Raw genomic sequence first — 24,775 nt, 5'->3', positions numbered from 1 at the left:
TGCTGAAGGTAAGTCCACCTAAGCATTATGAGCCCGGCGCTTCCAGCGCTGGGACTGGGCATATTTATGAGCTTGGTGCCACTGGCGCCAGGACTGGGTCCAAAAGGTCCCAATTGGGACTGGTTGGCACTCGGAACCTGGGTTATGGATCTGCTTCCAAGGGAGTTGGGAAAACCCTGACCTTTTGGAAGCAGAGATCATGACAGATAGGCAGCATCACCTGCATGGCTGGATAAACGGGGCCTTGTTACTGGTCACCTCAATTGCAACGGGACATTTCACACTAATTCTGTTAGCATTCTGATTAGCATCCACGATTCCCAGCATGCATGGAGACGATCAGTGTAACTGCAATGTGAGAAGGTAAGCTAGTCCCTGCAAGTGGACGTGCACCATGCATGCCTCTGGCAGTATATCCAATGTCCTGGGTGTGGATAGATTGTAGGTGTTTCTGGGCCCAGGCAACCTTTGTACGACACTGCTAGAGTACTGCCATTAGGATTCCAATATCCCCATGCTGTGTAGCGGCACATCAGTAGTGGTGTACGGGTGTAGTTCTGTACAATGGCTATAGGTGATCCATTTGCATGCACTCAAGGGCGCATATCTGTTGTGATGTTGTTCAACGCACATTAAGATTATGCATATTGGCTGAATGTAGCAGCTTTGTGTAATGTAGGGTATGGTATGATGTGCAATGTGCATGTGGATAGATGTGTCATGTATTGGGTTAGGGATTGATGTCTTTGTTGTGCAGTTTGCTGCTTGCATGTGGTTTCGTGTCCTCTACATTGTGTGCTGCGTTGGTAGACATTGGCGTACATCTGTATGTCCCTTTATTGTACGGACGATCATCCACAACCAGTTGGAGTATGCATCTCTACCCCCCAAACACAACCCACATCACACTGCCATGTGCCTGCCCTGCTACTCAACAAGTAGGCACAAACTTTGTCCAGCATGGCGCTCCATCTTGCGTGGTATCATTGAGTTCCGCAGGACCATTGATTCATGGGTTGATCATGGGTATCGGTCACGGCAATGTGTTATTCTCTTATTTGAGTCACATACCATTTGGACATTGATGGAGTGGTAATGCTTTCTGTTTCGTTAGACAGCCTCATTGTCATGTGGGGGCACCATTTCCACATGGGTACAGTCGATTGCCCCGATGCTACGTGGGATGCATGCCAGTGAATAGATGCCAAGTTTGTCATTGGAGATCTCCTGGGCTGTCTGTGGCAGGGATATGTGTTCACTTGTGTGCTTCAGGGGGGCACAGGGCACCTGGGTCCACGTGCGTGTGAATACTGGTTGTGAAATTCCATGCATCTGCCCTACCGTGTGCTGGTAGGTGCCTGTGGCCAGGTAGAGGAGCACAGTTACCACCTTCAGTGGAGGGGGGATGGCAGTACGGATGTCTATGTGGCTCTCTATTTCGTTGTGAATCATGTCCACAATGTTGATGATGGTATCCCGGTCCAGGCGGTACAGGGTGTGTCTCTGCTCAGGGGTTGCATTGAATGGACTGGCTCGAATCCTGGCGATTGCTGGCTGCCTCTGTGGTATGACTGGGTGCACTGGTGGGGCTTGCTGGGCCTGTCTCGCCATCCTTCTCCTCCTGCGACTCCTCTGTGCTGCCTGTTGTTGTTGTTGTTGGTGCTGCAATGCAATCATGTCCTCCAGCCCATGTAATGATGCAGGTATTGCAACCATCTTGGTGTGGGAAGGGGTGTGGGAAGGGGTGTGGTGTGCTCCTTTTGTGCTGCCCCAGTCTCCATTGCCTCCACTTGTGCTGTTGTGGCCATCTGTGGCAGGTGGGATCACTACTCAGGTCTCTTAACGTGTGGTTTGCGATGCCGGTATTTCCTCCATGCCGGTATGGGCTTTTTCGGCCAATACCATTACCGGTACCGCTATTCCCTTACTGCCTACCGTGTAATGAGGCCCAATGTTCCTGAAACGATGCAGCTAGACAATGCAAATGTAGTGGAAAGGAGATTTATTATGCAGCAACAAGGCATTTCGGGCCCAAGGTGCTATTCCATGGTGTCCATAAGTGAAAGAAGAAATTAGGAGTATGTAATGTACAAAGACCCAAGGTACACTGGAGAAAAAATGTAAACCAGCAAAAGATCCAGGTGTATAGTTCCCTGAGAAATCTGTTTGTCAATAAACTAAAAACAGGACTAATGGCATGAACAGACAGATGAAAAGGAAGTCAGTCAATGAAATAAAATATGCAGAATACAGCTGTTTAACAGTGTGAAATACCTGAGGGTATCTCACATATCGTACCTCGAGAAACCCTTTTTCAGTTGACCAATGATGGGCTAATCCTCTCAGATCCCAACTCTAGTGGTGAAAGAGTGAGACAGGCTCACCAGGATGGGGGAACCTGAGGTTGCATTCAGGGTAATAACCCAATGGAGATGTGGAATTGTTCTGAGGGAAAAGGAGAGGAGGACGACATCCCTGAGGTTTTTGTAGGATGCAACACCTCTACCTCACCTCCTCCCATTATATCTCTCCTACACTGGTTAAATGACCACTTCGTCCAGAGCCAATCCCCTATGATCTCCAACCCGCTTGCACCTGAAGATAATCCATTGCAGAATCCCTGTTTCCCTAATAAGAGAGTTGTAATTCCATATGGCACTGTTTCCCCATCCTACCCCGTAGAACAATCTGACACTGCAACCCCCCCTTTCCAACAAGAACACCTTTTTGCCCCACAAAAGACATCTGACTCATAAAGCTGTTTACCTGACATATCCCGACACATGGGTCAGGCAGAGTCAGGCAATTAACCAGAATCTCACAAGAATAAAAGGTGGAGCACAAGAGCAGAGGAGGAGCAAGGCAGACCACACGACGTGAGAGCTAACTCAGCACAGCATTTCAAAAGGAGGAGAAAGACAGTGCAGACAGAGAGGGTGACAAGGAGAGAAGCAACCTTGCTCTTTCCAACCAAGGCCTGTGAATCCTCCGCAGAAAGTGTAAGATCGCAAACAATAGTCAGCATGTGTTGTGGTAGAGGTATACAGTACGCAAGACCCTCCTCCGCTGATAATCAAGCTGGGGAAGGACACTAGTCTCGATGAAAAACTTCACTTGTGTATAAGCACTGTAAAAATAAACAATTGCAATTACAACCACCTCCTTGTAGGTTACGTTGACTAGTGAAGCGTAATTGAAACAAACAATTCAACAGTTTCCCATTACAATGCCTCCCCATGTGGTACCACATTTATTCACAACCCATCCCAGAACAAATTGTCATCACTGAAGTAACATTTTTGCTGACCGCCGGAATTTTAATACACTGCCATTGGTTAGCACCATTGGGAACGGAACACATGACACCCTGCAGCTGGTGGGAAAGGGCCATTCACACGATACCTGTTGGATGATGACCTTTGAGAACTCTGTAGTAGATACTTTGGAGGCTGGCCACCGCCCCAGAGTTCAAGAACTTACCGTCTGATTGGTTCTCTCAGGAACACCACTCTATCCACTGTTCCTCTTCCACGGTCACCTGCCGATGGGCATCGACGGACATGTGACCAGCAGACGGGTACAGAGCAATTTTTCCCCGCTGCCGTACTGAGCGGCTGGTTTGGGTCACCGCCTTGTAATAAGATCACCTTGTTCTATTTATGTTATTTTTCTCGTAATGAGTAGCTCAAGTCCCACCCCACTTTTGCAGATCCATGTCATACTGGTCACGTGTTTCAGCTCGAGGTTTCTTAGGTCCGGCCTGCCCTGATGGATTTCGCACTACGATTGTTTATGATGGTGCTATTTTTATCCTTTCCCTTCTTTAGCTAATCATATGACAGTATCTTGGACTGTGTGTACACCCAATGCATCATTACCCCCTACCATTCCTGGTGAAGCTTCAAAAAAGTTCACTGGCTCACAATTCACGAAAGGATCATATTTCCACCAGCTTCCCGACTGTGGCAACGATCAACTGGAATGCCCTCCCACCTGCACTCAGAGCAGAAACCTCTTACTGGCCATTCTGCAAAGCTCTAAAAATTTGGCTATTCGCCTAATAGACGAGCAGAACCTGGGCCAGAACCTGGGCCAAGATTCGAGCTTAAGCCGTAGGAGGGAGGACGGTGGTCGTTAGTCCGGGGAATAATCTGTCAAGTTTGTATGCTCTAATGCTTGCATGTAACTGGTTCAGCAACAGCGCCATGTTGCCCCCGGGCTGAGGTGCTTTACAAATGGATAAATAAAGAAAGAAAGAAATAAGCCTTTTGTACAGGGCTTAGAATACCTGTGTCATTTCCCATGTAGCTGCCCCCACCGTCCCCCTTCTTTACTCTCGCAGTTGGTAGGTGCACTGAATTTGCACCTTTCACGCAATTCTTTAAGTATTTGCATATCGTTTCAGTGCCTCATCGTGTATTCTCTTCATGACATCACTTTATACTTGGCAGGCTTCACTTATAGCTCTTCTATGTTCAATGGTGTCTACAGACATCGTTCTACCATGTCAGTTCGAGGGTACATTCGAAACGGTTGTCTGAGCGTATAACGTCTCTCATTTCTTCGAAGCAGTATTGGGATGATACCTGGTGGTACGCACAGTGTCTTCTTGTTCTTTCAATGTGTGTGGTCTGTGGCGGACACTTTAGATGACCTGTACATCAGACTCTCCACAACTCTACTGATGTTATTGCTCTATTGTCTCAGTATAACATATAAGCAACTGTCAGTCCATTTTACTGTTACCTGCTCTCTTGTATGCTTCAATTTTAGTTTCTCCCCAGTACAGAGTACACCACTATCTCTGTGAATAATTCTGGCCTCCGGTACATCAAAGGATTTCCAGGCAGTTTAACAGAAGTGATGTCTTTCACCTCTTTAGAGAACACAACCCTTTTTAGTTTTAACTAACAGGACTTAAGCGCCACACATGAGCTGAAACTAATCAGTACAGCCAGGACTGAGATAACGTTTGGAAGGACACACAGTTTGTGGGTGTTCTATTGCTTTTTAGCCACCAGCTACATGTCCAGGGTCATGCTAATCACTATGCCCATTCCCCGGCAACCCCCCACCCCCGCCCAAAACACATCCTCCATCGATCTCGTTGAGCTAGTTCTATCAAGCGGTAACATCAAACTTTAGCCTGCCATTGTTATTTCTCATTGGTCTGCTAATAGTTACTAGCTTGATTGCAGCTGCAAAAATCACTGATGGTGTATTAAAAATATCTCAAACAAGTGTTCCTTCTGCCACTTGATTTAGATCAGTTCTTTGCACTAAAGTCTTGTTTACTGTTATAAACAAAAATTGACAAAGCCAACGGGTTTGGTTTCCGTATAGGTATTAGAAAGGCATTTAACTGGTACTGCTATCATATGCTCATATCATCAGATAATCACACAATGTTTCTAGCTGTTGCCATATTATGGTCTGGTACTACCGTTATGGCATTGCTAGGCAAATGCCTACACAAAAGTCAAAACAGTTATAGAAGTCTCCAAAAAAATCAGATTGAGAAATTATTTATTTCAGGGTACAACTTCGGTTGCAGATGTTGATTTCAGAGAAGCAACAGACAATCCCTGAGAGTGACATTTAATTTTTGTAGGAGACAACACAAAACCAAAGAGTGCGATATTCCATTTTTTATGGGATAGAACACAAAAACGTAGGCTGACCTTTGATTTGCCGTAAGAAATCACATTACCACATAGTGTGACACATACATTTTTCAATAATTTAACACATAATCCCAGAGAACAATGGTACATTTTCTGTGATGAAAAGTAACATCAATAAGAGTGACCTTTTGTTGCAATAGGCAATACAAAATCACAGAGTGACACATGTTTTTTGGGTAGCCAGTATTATCATTGCTGAAAAAAACATGGGGGGCAGTCGATATTATTTTTAACCCACTATCCAAATCTTTCCCAAATGTTCTAGGACTGGAGTTTGTTTATACAATTGCACCTCAACAGTCCTAAAATATGTTGGGAAGGGTATTTAGTGGGTTCAAAAAATATCAAGTACCCCTGAATTTATTTTCCCAGTGATGAAATCACATATAACCATATTTTGTTTTAGAGAACACAAAATCACAGTGAGTGATATCAGTTTAACTGTAAGGTGAGAACACACAACATCACATCGTTTAACATGCGATATTTGCTGGTAGCAGTCTAGAATCACAAACAATGATAAGTGATATTTTAGTTGGCAAAACAAAATGAGGCAGCAGTTGCATATTTTCTGTGATTGACCGAAAAAGCACAGGAGAGTTTCCACTGCATTTTTATCCATTCCATACCTGGCTATCAATTATTTTGATCTTCAATAGGTGGCCTCAGTATTGTCTCATCCCTGACAACATGCCCATCAAGGCCCCCACTAAAATGCTCACATTTGATATGCACAATACAAAACACGCATTGTAACCAAGTTACCGAAACGTCAATTGTAAAACCTTCCCAGCAGACACTAAACATCAGAACATGTTCGATCTCTCCCACTAAAGTAATCAACCCCCAACTTTTTCAGATCTGCTAGAGTGCCTGGAGAACATGCAAATCCCAGTAGCATACAAGAGCCTGTCAGTTGCAGAGGAGAATATCAAAATCACAGTGAAGTGTCATGTGATTGCTGCAGGAGAGAATACAAAATAGCAGAATTTTCACAGATTTTCTATGATGTGACAGAAAAACGAGGAGAGTGATTCAATACAGTTACGGGTGAGAACACGAAATATCACAGCTAATGACTTTTGCTGGAGATAATAGAAAACCAGAGAGTATGATAACACATTTTCAACGAGATATTGGAAAATCAATAATATTGAGTTGTGAGTTTTCTGGAAGACAACGCAAAATCACCGACAGTGATTCTAGATTTGTATTGAAACAACAGAAAATCACTGAGAGGAAGTAACACAAAATCAAAGCAAGTAACACCAAATTTTGTTGGAGGCAATACACATTTTCATAGCATGACACCATGAGATAAATGTGACGTTTACAAACTGCAACACAAATTCAAAGAGACTGAGATATGATTTTTATGGAAGAGAGCACAAACATGCAGTGTTATGCGATATCTGCTGGAGAGAACACAAATAAACCACAGTGAGGGATGTGATGATTCAGGAAAAGAACAAACAAAATCACAGAAAGTGACACATTATTTTTGCTAGAGGCCACATACGGTGACAGAAAGTGACATGGTTTTAACATGTGGGAACATAACACTAGAGAGAGTGATAGATTTAATGGAGTGATACATAATAATGGAAGGACACAACACCAACTATCACAACAAGTAACACTTGATTCCTTTAGGAGAGAACACAAAATGTGAGGAAACTGAAAACCAGAGTGTGATACATGATATTTGTGAAGAGAATATTTACAGCAAATTGCACTTGAGTTTTGCTGGTAGCTATAGAGAATCATAGCGAATGATTGGTGAATTAAAGAGAGTGATACAGTACTTTTAGAAGTTAAAACACAACCACAGAGAGGGTTACTTGATGTTCAGTGAGACAACGGAAAACAACAAAGGTTGCCACATGATTTTTATAAAAGGTGGTACAAACCATAGCGAGTAATACCACATGCTCAACAAGGCAACCAAAAATCACTGAGTGACATCTCGAGGTCCACAAAGACAGACCTCATCAGCTTTCCTAAGATTAGCAATACAAAGAAAACATCCAATGAAATCAAGGAAAAAGGTGGGCAGTAAAACGGAGCAGACAAACAGCTCACACCCTGGATGAAGGTAATACAAGGAGACTGCTAGCACAAGAGACGTCTAACTTTCGCCCCCTCCCTTATCTATATATATATTCAGTGAAAACACTTTGTTGAAGGGACGTTATGGTTCCAAGTAAAACCGAAAAACCCCTGAAATTCGCCAGTTATGGTAAGCTAAGCAACCATAACTCGTGCCATCACCGTGCACTGCTAAGACTAACACTCAGGACATCAAAGATGACATCACAAATGTCATTGATGACATCACTGATGATATCACATGCCCATTTACCTTTCATGAAAAGTCTGTACAAGGGATTCTTATTGTAATGTTAATAAAAAAGTGTCAAGTATCATTGGAATAAATATCATGATGTACGTAGTGCATTAAGTAATGCATTAATCCAAATACCATTGTATTATGAAGTTTTTTCCAATATACTAAAGTACACATGTAGTAACATAGGCATAGTGTGCAGCAGACATGATGGAGATGCAATATTAATAATCTTGCCATGTTACACACTAAAATTATAAATGCTTTCTTATTAGAGTCTTGCATACTGTGAAACATTTAATAAGGACCTAATCAAACCCACTTACTACATTATTGCATTACTGCACACAAAACACAAACAGACAATAACACATACAAATAAAGTATATACAGGGAAAGTGAAGTAAACAAAAAACAGCAGTATTACCCGACAATCTTCATAACCTAACTGATTATCTTCATGCATAGAAATTATTGCTCTGCTTCAAAGCTACTACATCCCTATGTATACCTATCACATATTGTGACTAGACCCTAAGGAAAGCAGTGTAAGAGCAATGTGTACAAATATGAGCATATCCAGGGAAAGTACCGTAATAAAAAAACAACAGAACTATAAGACAGTGTTGATAACCTTACTAATCATCTTCATGCATAGAAAGCATTGCTGTCTTCCAAGTCTGTGTTTTCCCCTTTGTATATGTTTCATATGCTTTGAGTGGACCCTAAGTGAATTAAAGAAAGAACATATTTGAAGTATAAGTCTACAAATATAGTACTTTGTACTATAGTATAGTGAAGTTTTAGTTCTTGACTGTTACTGTTCTAGATATATCAGTAAAGGAAAAAAGAGTGAGCCAGAAATGTGATGTCATCAGTGATGTAATCAATGACATTTGTGATGTCATCTTTGATGTCCTGGGTGTTAGTCTTAGCAGTGCACGGTGGTGGCGCGAGTTATGGTTGCTTAGCTTACCATAACTGGTGAATTTCAGGGGTTTTCCGGTTTTACTTGGAACCATAACGTCCCTTTAGCAATGTTTTTTCATTGAATTTCATAGGTTTTTATTAGTGCAACTTAACCATAACGTCCCCTTAACAAAGTTTTTTCATCGAATATCATAGGTTTTTATTAGTGCAACTTAACCATAACGTCGCCTTAACGTTTTTTCATTGAATTTCATAGGTTTTTATTAGGGCAACTTAACCATAATGTCTACAAACATCTGATTTCATTGCAGACCTTCCGAAGAGTGCCACATGACCATATGCTGGCACGCGGCATGGTGACGTGTCTGAGAACCCGTACGCACTTCACTGTAAGATCTGTGCTTTGTGGACAGTTCGGAACTGCATTTTCTACTGATCTAGGAACTTTCAACTTCAAAATTTCCCTTGCACATCTCCAACACCTATTCCTACTCATCCATTAGCAATCTAGTACACAGTACATACTTTTATCAAAACTGCTATTTATCTTAAAATAGAATCAGCGAATGCCATCCCTCCTCCACAAGAGACACCACCATTGCAGTAATCAAGGAGCATGAGAAACACAACCCCCTACCTTAGAAATAACACATGCGCAACATTTTCCCCTGTCCCCCTGCCCCTCCATATTAGTGTTTGGTACCTCTTCCCTCATTTACCTCCCCACCTTTCGTTCTAAGCTCTCCTGCCAAAAAAAAAAATGCATCCAAAAACAAAATAAATGTTCCTTCCTTTCACAGTTAAAAAACTCAATAAGTCTCAATATTTTCCAACATTCCCATTTGCATTTTGTGTTATGCTAATGGGAATATTGCGGCGTACATCCTCTGTTACAGGGACTGGAACGGTGGATACCGGCCCAGCAGCCCAAGTTATCCGCCTAAGAGAAGCAAGGGTGGATAAAGAGGTCTCTGGACCATTATCCCCCCATTCCAGACCTGAAATCAGGGATGGAGGCCATTAGCAGCCTAGGTTCCCATAGCGGGAAGCCGGCATACTAAAAAAGAGGATATTTCTTCCTACAAGGCGTCCCGGTGTAGGAAGGAAAATCCTTTTCCAAGATGGCCATCATGGAACAGGAAGGCGGGGGTTCCATACAGGGCCCCTCTTCACTTTCATGGCAGCCTCCAGAAGGCAAAAAGAGAACCCTATGACCATATTACCACGAGCACATTTTTTCTTCCCTTTCAAATCTATCCTTATTTCGAATAACTTTACCACAAAGCCAGTCCCAGGTGGACATGGCCACTTCAATCCTATGTTTTGTCCCTTGTGGTCATGGCCAGTAGCCAGATTGTCCGGATCATGACCTTATTCCATGACCCGGACAATCTGGCCACTGCCCATGGCCACAAGCTACCGCTCAGTCACTAAAGGTATACCGCTATTTTTTGTAGCTACATTATGACACTTGTCAAATAATGAAACACTTGCACATTTGCAAAACCATGCTTGTATGTCCTTGCCAATGCTCTTTAGGCAAGTTTTATGAAAAACCACCCATGTTTTATTTTTTCAAAAGTGTCAAATGTATGCACATACAATCGTCATATAACCTAGCTCCCACTTGACAAAATCCATTCAGACTTTACGAAAACATCTAAATCTAGATCTATAATCTTTTTGCAAACCTTTGTGTAGATTTGTCAACTGGCACCCATTTTTAAGCCTCTACAATATTTTGGGACCCCCCCCTTCTAATTTTGCTCCCTCTTAACAGAGTCACACCAAACGTCGCAAAAACATATATAACTTGATCTATTATCAGTTTGCCAAATGAAGTGTAGATTCGTCAAATGGCACCTCATTTATAAGCCTTTACATTATTTTGGGACCCCCCTCGCATTTTGCCCCCTCATGACAGAATCCCACGAAACCTTGCATATTCACTCAGAATCAGCCCAGAAATATACATGCAAAATTTCATGCAGTTCCATTAAGTGGCGCAAATTTATAAGCCATCCAAGAACTGCATTTCACCAACCCTGTAATGCTGAGGTGTTCGCAAACTTTTCAGGAATGTTTGCGAACACCCGAACTGTTCGCGGACTTTTGTGACAAAAAACACCAGTTTTTTTGCTTCTTGCAGCCATATCCCATCCCATCCTCATCACCCCTCACCTCCCAAGAGATTATCTGATAAATTTGACAAGTACAATGTTGTGTTTTTTAATATGTTTTTACCATGATGTCTGCGGACAGCGGTGATGTCTGCAAATCCAAGATGGCGGGCGTTTCCAAAAATCTGACGCACTTCACGCTCTTCACCATCCAATCAGCGAACACGTTGCATGTCCGCGAACATGATGCAAGCCGATTAACCAATCGGTGTCCTGTCCGCGGAGCGAACATGGAAGTGTGTCCGCGGAGCACGCTTTCGTGACCAAGCCACTGCTCCGGCTGCAAATTTGGTGAAAATCCGTCCAGCGGTTTGGGCTGTAGGTGTGAGCAAACTTTTTTCCCCATTCAGTCTAATCCCATAGGAAGAGCACTTTTTGGGTGGCTTATAACTTCGCTCCCCCTGGACCAATCCTCACCAAACTTTGCAAAACAAGTAAATGGGCCACTCTGAATTGGTTTTTAGTGAGGTTTGGTTCAGGGCGGGCAAAGTTATAGGTGGGGGTCCCAACATTTATTTTTTTCCCATGGACATAATGGGGAAAAACTTTGCGCATGCCTACAGCTCAAACCGCTGAACGGATTTCCACCAAATTAGTGGCAGGAGCGGCGGCTTGGTGCCAAAAGCGTGCTTTTGTTAATTTGGTGTAAATTCGTCCAGTAGTTTTTTTTTAAAAAGGCCTAAACGTAAGGCAAAAAAATTAGTGATATCTATGTCCGTTCCGCAGACAGGACACTGATTGGCTAGTCAGCTTGCGTCATGTCCGCGGACAAGCTACGTGTTTTCAGATTGGCTGGGGTGAGGCGTGAGGTGCGTCACATTGTTTCAATGCGCTCACCATCTTGTATCCACCACAGTATAGCGGCGGACAGAGGCAAAATGCAATTTTGAGGAGTGTGTTGGTGTGCAGAAGTGCATGGGGAGGGTTGGGGAGTAAGAGATGGGTCAAGTACTGTATTTGTTTAGGTGGCAGGTGCCCCTAATGTGTACGCCATGTATGCGGTCGTAGCGGCTGTTCGCAGATATAGTCAATGCACTACTGGCTATTTCACTTTAGTATGATGTTGGTTTTGGGTTGTAAGTAGAGGATTGATTGTAATTAATACCCCCTATAAGGAGCTCACATACCATAGTCAACATGTTTGGTATTATAGGTGTGTTATGCAACACACACATGGTTTGGTACTTCAGCGGAGGTAAACTTTGATATTTCTTTTTTGTATGCGTTTAATAGAAGGTTGCTATTTGTACAGTAGTTGGTAGTTTGTGTTAAAGCTAATGCATTTTGTAAGTGGCTTTCACTTCCAAAATATTTTCTCTGGATATGCTCTATTTCTTTGAGTATTTGTTTGACTGTACCATGTAGAAGATTGTTATTTAAATTGACTAGTGCTAAAGCAGGACTTTTAGCATAGTAGAGTTTATGGACCAGATTTTTATAGTTGCATGATGTGTTGATATCATTTTGATATGATGGAAGGTGTTTTTGCAAATAGGTCCTGAAATGCAGGCTAAGGAATGTGCTTGTAGTCCTGTGTATTTGCACACTGGACAGGTATCCATATTCTGTAGTAGTTTCATTTTGATTTTGTCTTTTCTTTTTACATACTAATGAGGAAGTGGCATAAAGATTTGAAAGATTTTCTGGCAATGTTGCACATTGATGTGCAAGGCCTTTTGTAGACTGGACGTTTTGGTTTATTAGAATGGAGAGGTGACACAGAGTTTTTTGGGGATATTTTTGTGAGTTTCTTGTTTCATAATGGTGTTATTATGTTTTTCATACCCTCGTCTACTGCTATGTATGGTGTTATTATGTTTTTCATACCCTCGTCTACTGCTATGTATGGCAATTGGGTTTGTTTGCTTTTGTGTGTAGGCTTCTTCATGAAAATATGGTTCTGTGGTCATGGTGTGACTCTATTCACCTCCATAAATGTTTAAGGAGTTATTTTTGATTATATTCAGTTTATTGAGAAGTGTTTTTTGTAATTTAGTAGTTAGTTTTGTTAGTGGTTTCATTCTGTTTAAAATAAACAACTTCCTTTTCAGAAGGATTGCACTGTTTATAAGAGCTTTTAGGATTACTTTTCTATAGTAGGTTTTAAGGGTTGTCCATGAATTCACTCCTGTTTTTATACGGTTCTGAAAGAGTCTCATGCAGGACATTTTTTGTAAAATATTTTTTTTGGTATGGTTAGTTGCTACTATTTCAAGATTTATAGGTGCAGCGTTAGTAATGTTGGTAAGTGAATTCTTGTTAATCACTTTTTGTTTCATTTTACATTTTGATAGAGGAGGGAATGTTTCTGTAGTGGAAGCTTGTTTTGTTTCACGTAATGACTGTATTAGCTGTTTTGTTTGAATGTTTTGTACAAAATCTGGTAGACATGGATGATTATTTTGGACACTTTTATTTTGATTTGCTCTAATTCTGCATTGCTTTCTATGGAGATGCTTTTTGGTATACATTCTTTGGGGTTTGTTGGAGAAAATAAAAGTGTGGGTTGGGTTGTTGTGCAGTGTATGCATGCTTTGTGCATGAGTGTCTGAGTATGATTGTAAGGATGATTGTGGAGGTGTGTGATTGTGCAATGGGCAGCTATATTAAGTTGGGAAGGTTATTCTTGTATTTGTGTGTTAGTATACTGGGCTTGAGATGACAATATAAAGTATGCAACTGGTAAGGGGAAGCGGTAATAATACATCTAAAGGGAAAGGGTTAATACACTTTCTTTTTTCTACAACAGTAAAACGCTAGTGTGTGTGAGTAATATTATGTAAGTATTGTATTTACTTTTTTGTATGCAAAGAGTAGATTTCTTCGAAGTTGTCGTTCGTAATTTAGACACTGCTGCTTTTCAGGAGAATGGTCTTCCCTGCAATTGTTAAAGAAAGAAGTTAGTGAATATGTGTGTTTATCAGACTTTTTTTAATGTAGACACTGTTTTTTTGTTTTTGTTATAGTAGTAGTGTTTTTTTTACAAGTGAGCATAGTATGCATATGCACTTTCCTTTGTCTTTGTGCATTTTGTATATTTTATTTAGAATCTGTTAGTTGAATGTGTTTTACAAATGAGTATAATAGTAAATGTATAGAGCTCACCTGTTTTTTAATTGTTATGTTATTGGATGGTAAGAGGTGGAAGAAATAATCATATACATTTTTTTTGCTATTTGTACAGGGCAAATAGCAGAGATTGTACAGAGAAGCAGGCAATGTATGCATTTGTGAAGGTATGGGAAATAAAGGAGTAGGATTTCATATAGTGGCAGTGGTGTTGTTTGAGCTAGAAGCCTTTGTAATTATATTGTCTGTGTGTGTGCTTGAATGAACATGCATGTACTCATCCTAGCTGCGTATAATTTTATAACACACTGGACAGTCTTTTTCATAATGTTACTGTTATTTCTCCCATCTTTTAATATGAAATACAATTTTGTTAAACACACATTTGAAGAGGAGACAAGTTTGCAATTGATACTTCATTATACCAGATGGAATAAATGAAGTAAGGTCATTTTACAGTTTATACAGGGTATGTGGGAGTTACTCTGTGTATATGTATTCTTAGAAGAGCTGTACATGTACTGTGTTGAAAATATTCATGCCTGTAGTCTGTGTTCATGCATGTGGATGTGCATGAATCTGCAAGTAGAAATATTGGCCATTTGTATAGTAGTTGTTGCTGAGAGATATCAATAGTACATTTAAAGTGCTGATGTGTGATGATAGAGTTAGATGTTGAGTTCTTGGATGTGATTGATGGATGATTGTGTAAATATTTAACAGTAGCCAATGAGGAAATGGTGCACAGAGTGGAGTGCAAAGGGTAGAAGGGTTGCCCCAGTGTTACACGCTCCTCGAACATCATGGGTGTCCGCGGACAGAGTATGCTACATCTGGGGTTTCTCAGCAAATGCAGCATGTAAAGGGGACTGTAGGGATGAGCCAATCAGGTGTTGAGGTTGTAGTTTGTGTTGAAAGAGGCTGTGTGTAGTGAAGATGGTAGAGGTGGAGAAAAGCAGGGTGTTAGTGGTTGGAGATATGTTTGTGCATGGTTTGGAGTGGTATGCTAAATGTAGGAATGTGGCAAAACATGTTGATGTTAAAGGAATGGAGGTGATGTGGAGCACTATGCCTGGTTTTAATGTGCAGAGAATTGTGGAGATATGGGCAGGGTAAACATTGCACATGTAGTTGTTTTGCACTGTAGTGCTTTGTATTTGGGGTATATCAGTACCCCTACTTTGTTGGCAGATTTTGAATATTTGGTTCAGGAAGTAAAGAAAATAATTCCAAATGTCATGGTTATTTTTTCTGGTTTAGTACCTAGGGCAATTTGGGACAATAGTTCTGTTTTTTGTGCTCAGCAGGTGGAAAGAAGAAGATGTAGGGTGCGGTTTATTGAGGTAGGTGGCAGAACTTCTTAATCTCTGTTTACAGTAATGTTGGTATCATTATATTTGACCCATCTTCAATTATTTTCTATATATGCAGTGTAATGATGTGCACTGTTTGTGGGTGGTGCGTGGTAGAATATACCTAATAGTGTGAAGGTTTTTTTTATGAATTGATAGTTTACTATTTGTAAATCCAGTTAGCTTGCAGTTCTTTTTGGTACCATTTGCATTCTAACGTGAAAGCATTACTATTATGTATTTACTAAGTGTCTGTATTTATAAGGTGGTAAGACGTCCACAGCGTTCATTTCGCTAGTGACCGAAAGTGGGATAGTACAAACAGACGTGTGCAAATTATAGGCCATATATATAAGTGCAGTCATTGCAGTCAGGGTCGGCGGCGTGGGCGGAGGGGGTTGTAGCAGGGTTTGTTCAGACATTCTCATACGACAATTTTTTGTCAGGGCTCGAGACTTGCTTCGATCAAAAATGTTTACGTGAGTTGCCGTGTGAAGAGGAGATGCAATGAGGTGACAGATGGTGTGGCCTGACTGTGGGAGTCACTGGGAGAGGAACAAAATAAATCTGTACAAGTGTTGTCCGCATAGGTGAATTGTAGCAAACAATGAATATGTTTTTAAAAAATATTTGTAATGCCACTGTGGTGTGAAGTGCTACCGGTTCCCATTCTGGGTGAAGGTCAGCGCCGTTGATTTTTTGTTTTCTTGCTGAGTAAACCCATGCATGGTAGACAGTATAAGGTTCAATTGTTTTTTGACCTTGAAACAAAGGGAGGATTGCGAAGGAATGCATGAACGGAGGGATGTAAGCCTTTCAAATATGATAATGTTGACCATTCAAAAATTGGACAAAGGAACATGTATTTTCATTTTACGAAAATTCGTTGAAGTGAACGCAGTGTGTGTTTTACGCCGATATAATGGAAATGCTGAATATTATGTAAGTTTAACGATTTTATACACTAACTCGTCAAATTATCATTCGGTGACATTATTGGTGGGGTAAATTGTATTTTTTGTTGTGTGTGGTACATTGCAATGACACGCAATTACAGGTTGTGTGTGTAGTTTGTTTTATTGTGGGCCCATGGGCAGTGCCGCATCGAGATGGGTGTAGTTCAGTAGTGGGCTCCCCCAGGTTCACAAACACGGAATTGAACGCTAATATTTAATTAAAATTTCGTGTATGCGTTGTTCTTGGTTTTATTTAGCTCTCTGATTGCAGCGTCAGCTTTAGCATCCCATTTCGAGATGACGATACTCCGTAGCAGTAACTTGTACAGCAAACTGAAGAGTACTTTGTACATTTCTTTGTTTGAGTTGTCATTGTTTGACGTCCGTGTTTATCAATAGTTGTAAAAGGGGCCCAAATTAATGTTTAAAATGATAAACTGTAATAAGATTGGTTACTGAGACACATTTCTTTATCATTTTTTAAACAGCTACATCTTAACCATCAGCTACAGATTAACGTCAGTGGGTGGATCACAGTGACTCTTTTTTGGGATAATCGACACAGGCCCATATGCCCGTACGCCATACTAGCGATAAGGGAAAACTTGATATCGTTTATGGTGGCATAGCGCGAGGATCATGGCAAAGTCTTGCGATTCACAGTGCGTCCAATGCGTTCTTATATCAAGAAGGAACACAGCGTGACTCACGATAAACATTTGTGGCTCGAGAACGAAGAAAACAATTACCTATTTGCTTGCATATGTAAGTCTCCGGATGTCCTCGGAGCGTTTATTGTGAAATAAAAGTAGTTTATAAATTGTACAGTTTTGCTATTTCATTTAAAAGTATGGTTTCATATCCAAAATTGGGACGCGCTGTGTGGTGAGATTATGTGTGTTGATATTCCGGGTTCTGCGTCAAGTAGCGTTATTATGTAGGTGATGATTGGGTGCGTTTCACTACGCTGTATAGTAATGTTCTGGAGATAGGTGGAGCATATCACTAGGTTTGGTGATGGTAGCCTCAGGGGTGGGCATAGGAATTAGTGCCGCCAGGGCAGCCCACCTTGAGCGATGGGGAACAGATAAGATTATCACAAGATGGCCACGCCCTGCTACCTAATTTTGCATGTGTAAAAAAGAGGAAAATTACAGTAAGGTGCATAGGAAATGTTTGTACGATCGATCAATGTATGCTGAGAAGTACATGCCCGAACACTTGGGAAAATAATATTTCTGAGTGCACTATTATTTTAATAGATCAATTTTTTGGTTCATGCTTTGCTTTCTAAGGTCTGTTTCTGTATCATTTTTAATGTCTGTATGGTGTGTTTAAAACATTTTTTGGGAAAGTACGCATAAAGTGATTGGTTTTAATTTGTTTATATAGAGAAGTGTGTTGTCTTCCATTAGGAGGGCCGTTCTTACACTTGATTGTACCCCAGGCAGGAAGCATCATTGGCGCCCCTCCCCGCAACAAAAAAGGACAACAACATAACTTGGGTGCAGATGAGCACAGACCCTCTAACTACAGTATTTTAGGGGCGTGAATCAGGGTGGGCTACGTTTAGAATGAATAAACTAATTACAACTCCATGATCTTCCCTGCAGAATATTCTCACTATACAATGCATTATACACCAATATAAATATGTTATCTATTCGCTTGAAAACTGGTTATAAAAAGAGGCATGTTAGTGTGACTTCAATTCTACAGTTCATTACACAAATGTGGATCTTGCACCAACTAAATATAAGGTTAGTAAGATGGAGAGGGGTAAAAGGTATGGGTAAATCATATTGCTTGGCTATACTGTGATACAAGCGTCATTGCAGGTGTTTGATGGTCCAATGTCCACATACCTTTACAATGCGTAGGCATTTGCAAAGGGAATGCCACTGAGTTGTCTGTTGAGAGGGTGCACAATGTGAGCCTACTTAGCAGACTTCTGCTATGAGGTTGTATACAACTGAGTATGCTTGAATGTTCAAACACGACGTAGGAGGATTGCAGTGCTATAAAGGAAGTTGTTTCAATGCATAAATACACACATGCTTCCAATCACTGTATCAGTAACTAGTCTGCCAAACATTGTTTTCAGTCTGATATTCTCCATGCTACATTTAATGGTCGTCTTCCTATCCTGCTGTCCAGTTAGTGCACTTTTGAGCCTTGATTGTATTTCTAAACTCCCTGCCACTACTTGATGTCCAAGTGCATAGCTGCCATGTGAGCCACTAAGAGCCATTCCTGGCTTTTCTCGTTGCATGATTGGATTTGTAGTTTCATGCTTCACTTGCTAAGTATGGGCCTACAAATTCCAGCATGTAAAGTCAAAAGCAAGGACAGGCTCGTGTTATCGGGCATGATATGGGACCACTTGACAGCTATGCAAGTATCCATCAAAAACTCATGCTCCCGGCAGGTTTTGCGACTGCTCTTCACACCCCTTCTATGCCCAGTCGTGTGCTTTTAAATGCTCCTGTAGTAGATGGGTTACCACGTGTGGGTTTTTAGGTAAACTAAAGCATGTGTGCGCCCTATATTTTTAAGAAGACTGTTCCTTATTTCTGAGAACACCTCATGGTGCCCACAGTAGTGAGACGTTCAGCAAATGGTTATTTCAGTTCTATCAGTGTAAATTCAGGTTCTTAGGGTTTTCAATTCCGGTTATAAATGCATGATATTTCATATTCTAGAAAGCACAGAGATTTAAGTTAAGTGCTACGAGACGAGTGACGAGGCAGGTTCAACGTGATGCTCCCCAGAGTCATGCTCCCCAGACACTTGTGTGGTCTGGTGCTACATCCCGAGTCTCCCCACAGCGTTTTAGTCCTATGCCATAGGCGTGCCTAGGTGTCTGAAGGTTTAGCAAAGGCACCAGAGGGGGGGCGCGTGTGTGTGTGTGTGTGTGTGTGTGTGTGTGTGTGTGTATCAGGCCATGTATTTTTGAAATGTCAAAATTAACTTGCAGGATTAAAATCACTTCTTTTAATCCTGCGTGTCAATTTTGCTCCCCATTCACACCTCGTTCACACTCCCATTCACACCTACTGGTGGAGGCACCCTCTGGAGGCTGGCACATCAGGCAGCCGCCTGCATGGCCTGATGCAAAGAGCGGCCCTAGTATCATTGTTTTTACTTATTTCATCACGAGGACATTTTTCTTCCAGCCATTCCAAAGTAGTAGACATTTCTGTGTAAAAAGAAATATACATATTATTTTTACTGTACCTAATACAGAAAGTTTATAAATATATAAAATCAGTGAAAAAAACATTGTTAAAGGGATGTTATGGTTAAGTTGTGCTACTACGTGATGGCATCTTTGATGTCCTGGGTGTTAGTCTTAGCAGTGCACGGTGGAGGCGCGAGTTATGGTTGCTTAGCTTACCATAACTGGCGAATTTCAGGGGTTTTTCGGTTTTACTTGGAACCATAACATCCCTTTAACAAAGTTTTTTTTACTGAATTTCATAGGTTTTCAGTAGTGCAACTTAACTATAACGTCCCTTTAACAACGTTTTTTTACTGAATTTCCTAGGTTTTTGTTAGCGCAACTTAACCATAATGTCCCTTTAACAAAGTTCTTTTACTGAATTTCATAGGTTTTTAGTAGCACAACTTAACCATAATATCCCAGACTTTATGTACATGTAACATAGAACATACTGAACCTCTAGCTAGTGATTTTGATGTCCCCGGACTCTGCGTATGTCTGCGGACAGACGCGGACAACAGCAACACTACCCAAAAACTCAGGGGGTATCTTAAATTGTTATATCATGCCATATGAACACTGCACAAGTTCAAAAACCAGCACACAAACACATTATATGTAGTAATAAGTGTAACCTATATATGTAACACATCAACCATCCATTTAAATACCATATGTACTAAAATGGAATATACCAAAAGAAGAAAGATAGGCTTCCAACATAATTACCTCACAGAAACTGCACAACTAGGAGCAACAGCAGACCTACAAACCAGTAAGAACACAATTTACCAGAAGCTAGTATGTGTACTTCATTTTCCTTATATATGTCATGATTTCCCAACGAGTTCCCTGATTAAACCCATGTTTCCGTAGGTTATTATTGCTCTGTCATTTGAGAGAAGGTATTGTTCCCATTCAGATCCATATAGTAAGTCATGGAAAATTGGGATTCCAAAATGGCCGCCTAGTGGTGTAACCAGGAACTAATCTGTAGGTCTAGTCTTTTGCGACCTCTGTTACAAGTACTCAATTTCTGAGGAGACTCGCGCTTCGCGTTGCTGACTGCCTTGCAGTACGGACGCTCACCGCAGTCTCCGTAGAATTCCAGTCAGAGTTTCCCCGCCCTTCAAATTTTCAGTCAGAATTCCTTCGTCCTGTCCCATAGTCTCCTTCACTGCTCACAGTCAGCAGTTTTCTTTATTATTTGTTGTCCCCTAGTTACCGTGTCCTCAGTTCCAGTCCGAAGTTTTCCTGTCAGAGTTTCGTGAGGAATACATCTTACACACACGCAAGTACCAGTTTCAAGGTTTTCCCGTGGGTTACCAGTGTTTAGTTGTTCTTTGTTCCGAGTGTTTTAGCAACGGATTAGTCATTGTGCATTTTCGCATTTTTGGTTTATACTATACGCAGTTGTTCCGTGTGCCAATGTTTGAAACTCATTTGCTGTGCCAGGTTGTTGTCACACTGCCCGAAAATTTGCCAAGTTGTGTAGCTGTTGTAGCTAGTTCAACATTCATTTTGCAAGAAGGGGTTCCATCTCATTCCGCATTACACTCTGCTGATAGTTGTTTAGTCAGTTCCCTATAGGACAGCGCTACACCTCTCATACGGAATAGAGTGTCATCTATATTTCCACTATTGCCCTCCAGTTTGATTGTACTAAGGCCTTCTCACAGCTACACTCATATATGACTAAAATAGGCATTATCTTCCCCTTGTCACTAGTCTCCTTTATTCCTTTATATAAGAATACTATTGGCATCTAGACTACACCGTTTTCTTCAGGACATGCGCCCCTGTATGAATGCAGGATGGAGGGCTCACTAAAAAAGAACCTTAGGTGAGTTTTCCTTATGTTGGTTATCATTCAATCTTCACTACTGTAGAGTTTTCTCAGAATAGGGTAGGAACATTATTAAGGAGGGTTGTTATCTTGTCATCCTTTCTACAGGGATTGTGATTTACTGAAGTTCCAGGGAGTTCTTCTGGCGTTCCCGCAGATTGACAGGTGAGCGTTACAATATATTTCTAAAATATCTATATTAGATACAATAAAAGTGATATATTTTTCTTTTCTCACAGAAATGTCCAGTACTTTGGAGTGGCTAGAGGAGAATTTCCCACATGAGGAAATGTCTGAAGATAGTGAGCCTAATGGTAGACACCTCTCTATATAAGCCAAGTAATAAGCATTACTTTATGTACACTTAACATATATATCTATTTTTTTACAGACCATACAAACATTGAAAATAGTACACCAAAAGATAAATTGGATAAGACTCTCCAGCGCATGGAAGAATAAATGGACATGCTAATGTAAAATTTCAACAATTTGAAAAACTTTGTAGAAGAACACATAAAAGAAAAAATTAGATACCATTGTCCCACATGTACCTGTCCCCCCTCTCCATATCCCAGTCAATTATCCCCAAACCCTCTCCACAAAGAAAAACGTTTTGATGAGACTTCCATCCCTTCATCTCCTCCTATCAATCCTCTTGAAACCCCCAATTCTCCTATGTTTGTCTCAGTTTCTGCTTCCCTTCTCTTTCATAAATTTTACATCTATATATAATAAAGCAAAAATATTATATCTGTCCTAATTCAGTTCTTTTTTGTGTTTTTTTTTTAAAAAAAGGCAGTCGAGGTGTCCGTGGACCACGCGGGTGTTCGTGATGTCCATAATCAAAAGAAAATGGGGGCGTCCTAAGGACACTATACCTGTACGTACTTTTCGCAGGCAAGTTGAAACTGTTCTAAGAACACACGCGGTGTCCGGGATGTCCGTAAATAAATGAAAATGGGGGTGTCCTGAGGACACTATACCTGTCCGTGTTGTTCGCAGGCAAGTTGAAACTGTTCTAAGAACACACTTGGTGTCCGGAATGTCCGCAAATAACCAAAATGGAGGTGTCCTAACGACACTATACCTGTCCGCATTGTTCGCAGGCAAGTTGAAACTGTTCAAAGAACACACTCGGTGACCGGGATGTTCGCAATTAACCAAAATGGAGGTGTCCTAAGGACACTATACCTGTACCTATCGTTCGCAGGCAAGTTTAAACTGTTCTAAGAACAAACGTGGTGTCTGGAATGTCCGCAATTAACCAAAATGGAGGTGTCCTTAGGACACTATGCCTGTCCGTATTGTTCGCATGCAAGTTGAAACTATTCTAAGAACACACTCGATGTCCGGGATGTCCAATTAACCAAAATGTAGGTGTTCTAAGGACACTATACCTGTCGGTACTTCCTAAAGAACATGTACGCACATGCGCACCACCCCCGTGAGTTCTCCGAACATTGCGCCTGTCCGTTACTGTTCGTATCGCTTGTGTCGCACTTTTAATTAATTTCCAGACCCAAACACTGTCCGTAGAATACCCGCGCGCATGCGCACAACCGTTCCCGTGCATTAGATGTCCTGCGGACACCCGTTCCCTTCGCGGACATTTTCGCGACGCCATCATGTGACCGCACCCACGCTGAGCGTGTGTCGTGAATTGCGAACACTGTCCGGGTCCCCAAACATTTTAAAAGTACCTTTTCGAGCAATCCACAGTATTTTATATTAAAAATGCACCATAGCACATGTCCCAGACAATAACTCTGACTTTCTACATTCTGTTTAGAACTTTTTGAGCCCTTTTGGGGTGTTCGTTCTGTCCGCGGACAGTGCGGGTGTCCGCGAACCACGCACCAGCACCCCTATAAAAGGCCACACCCCAGAGCTCATCCTCATTGTGTTTCTGGCTACCTTACAGAACACAGTATAGTTTGCTGCCAATCCAGATTCTTGTTCTGAAACCTGATGGCATCCATGGCTCCTCTACTGCCAGCTGGTGCTACATCTGCCTCAGCACCACCCCCACCCCTTCCACCACCACCACCTCCCCAAGGGCCTGAAGAGGGGAACAGGCATGAGGATGTAGAGGAGGATGAAGAGGATGGCGAGGATGAGGTAGTGGAAGTCCCTACTACCAGCACTCACCGTGAGTCTTGGGTGTGGCGGTTATTTACCATTCATGGTAACGTATCCAAGGCGTGTGCAAACAAAGTTACCTGCAACCAGTGCAAAATGGTGCTGAGTCGTTGGAAGCTTGGTTCGTACAGCTTTGGTACGACTACTATGAAGCGAAACCTAAGGTCGTTCCACGGTGGGGCCGTCCGCAAGGTTCTACCTTGCAAGGAGCGTAGTAGGTTGAGTTCCTCTACTTCATCCTCTGTTTCCGCTCCTCTCACCACAAGAGACACTCCTGTGGGAGAGTGCATCCCCTCAGCTGCCTCATAGGCCATTCACAATGCTGTGACCCTTACCTTTCGAGGGTCACAGTTTTGTGAATGTACTGCGACACAGTACTCCGCAGGGGGAGAGACTTCGAAGTACTTTTGAGACTCTGGTCTCAGAGCAAGAGAAGACCTGCCCACTACCTAAGTAAGGCGCACCCTACATTTTCCTCTCTCCACCCACCCTTTCTTATCCCCTTACCCTCCTTTCCCCTCCTCTCCTAGTGTGTCATGTGTAAAACCCCCAAAAAAATATAAAACAACAACAATCCCAAAAAAAAGGCTCTTTTCAGAGCTGCCTTTCACAGTCTAAAAATAGAAGTGACAAATAAATGGAGCAGGGCCCTGTGCATTTTTTTTAGAAGTCCGGGGACTCAGTGGAAGTTGGACAAATGTTGGTTCCCTCATTTCAGAAACATGCATGTTTGTCACTCTTTGAGGTGCTGCAACTGATGCATTTACCTTTAATTAGGCCTCCCCAACATAGCTCAAGAACTTCATTTGACTGACAAGAAAGAAAACAAAGTAGGAGTTAAAACTGCTCTCAACTATACATGAATCCCTGGTAAAAGTGGCCTGGCCAGCACCACTATGCTGGGTGTTTGGAATGTTTCAACTCCAATCCCAATAGGAAATGTTTCTCTGGTCCTTTGACTTTGTCAGCACCAGTGCACTAACTATGGGGTTTCGGAGTCAAAGCTCCCTTAAAGTAATGCTTCTAGGGTTGACTTGATTTTGTCA

Source organism: Ambystoma mexicanum, chromosome 2p, assembly GCF_040938575.1.
Source record: "Ambystoma mexicanum isolate Mex_15411 chromosome 2p, UKY_AmexF1_1, whole genome shotgun sequence".
NCBI lineage: Eukaryota > Metazoa > Chordata > Amphibia > Caudata > Ambystomatidae > Ambystoma > Ambystoma mexicanum.
This window is presented reverse-complemented; position numbering follows the sequence as displayed.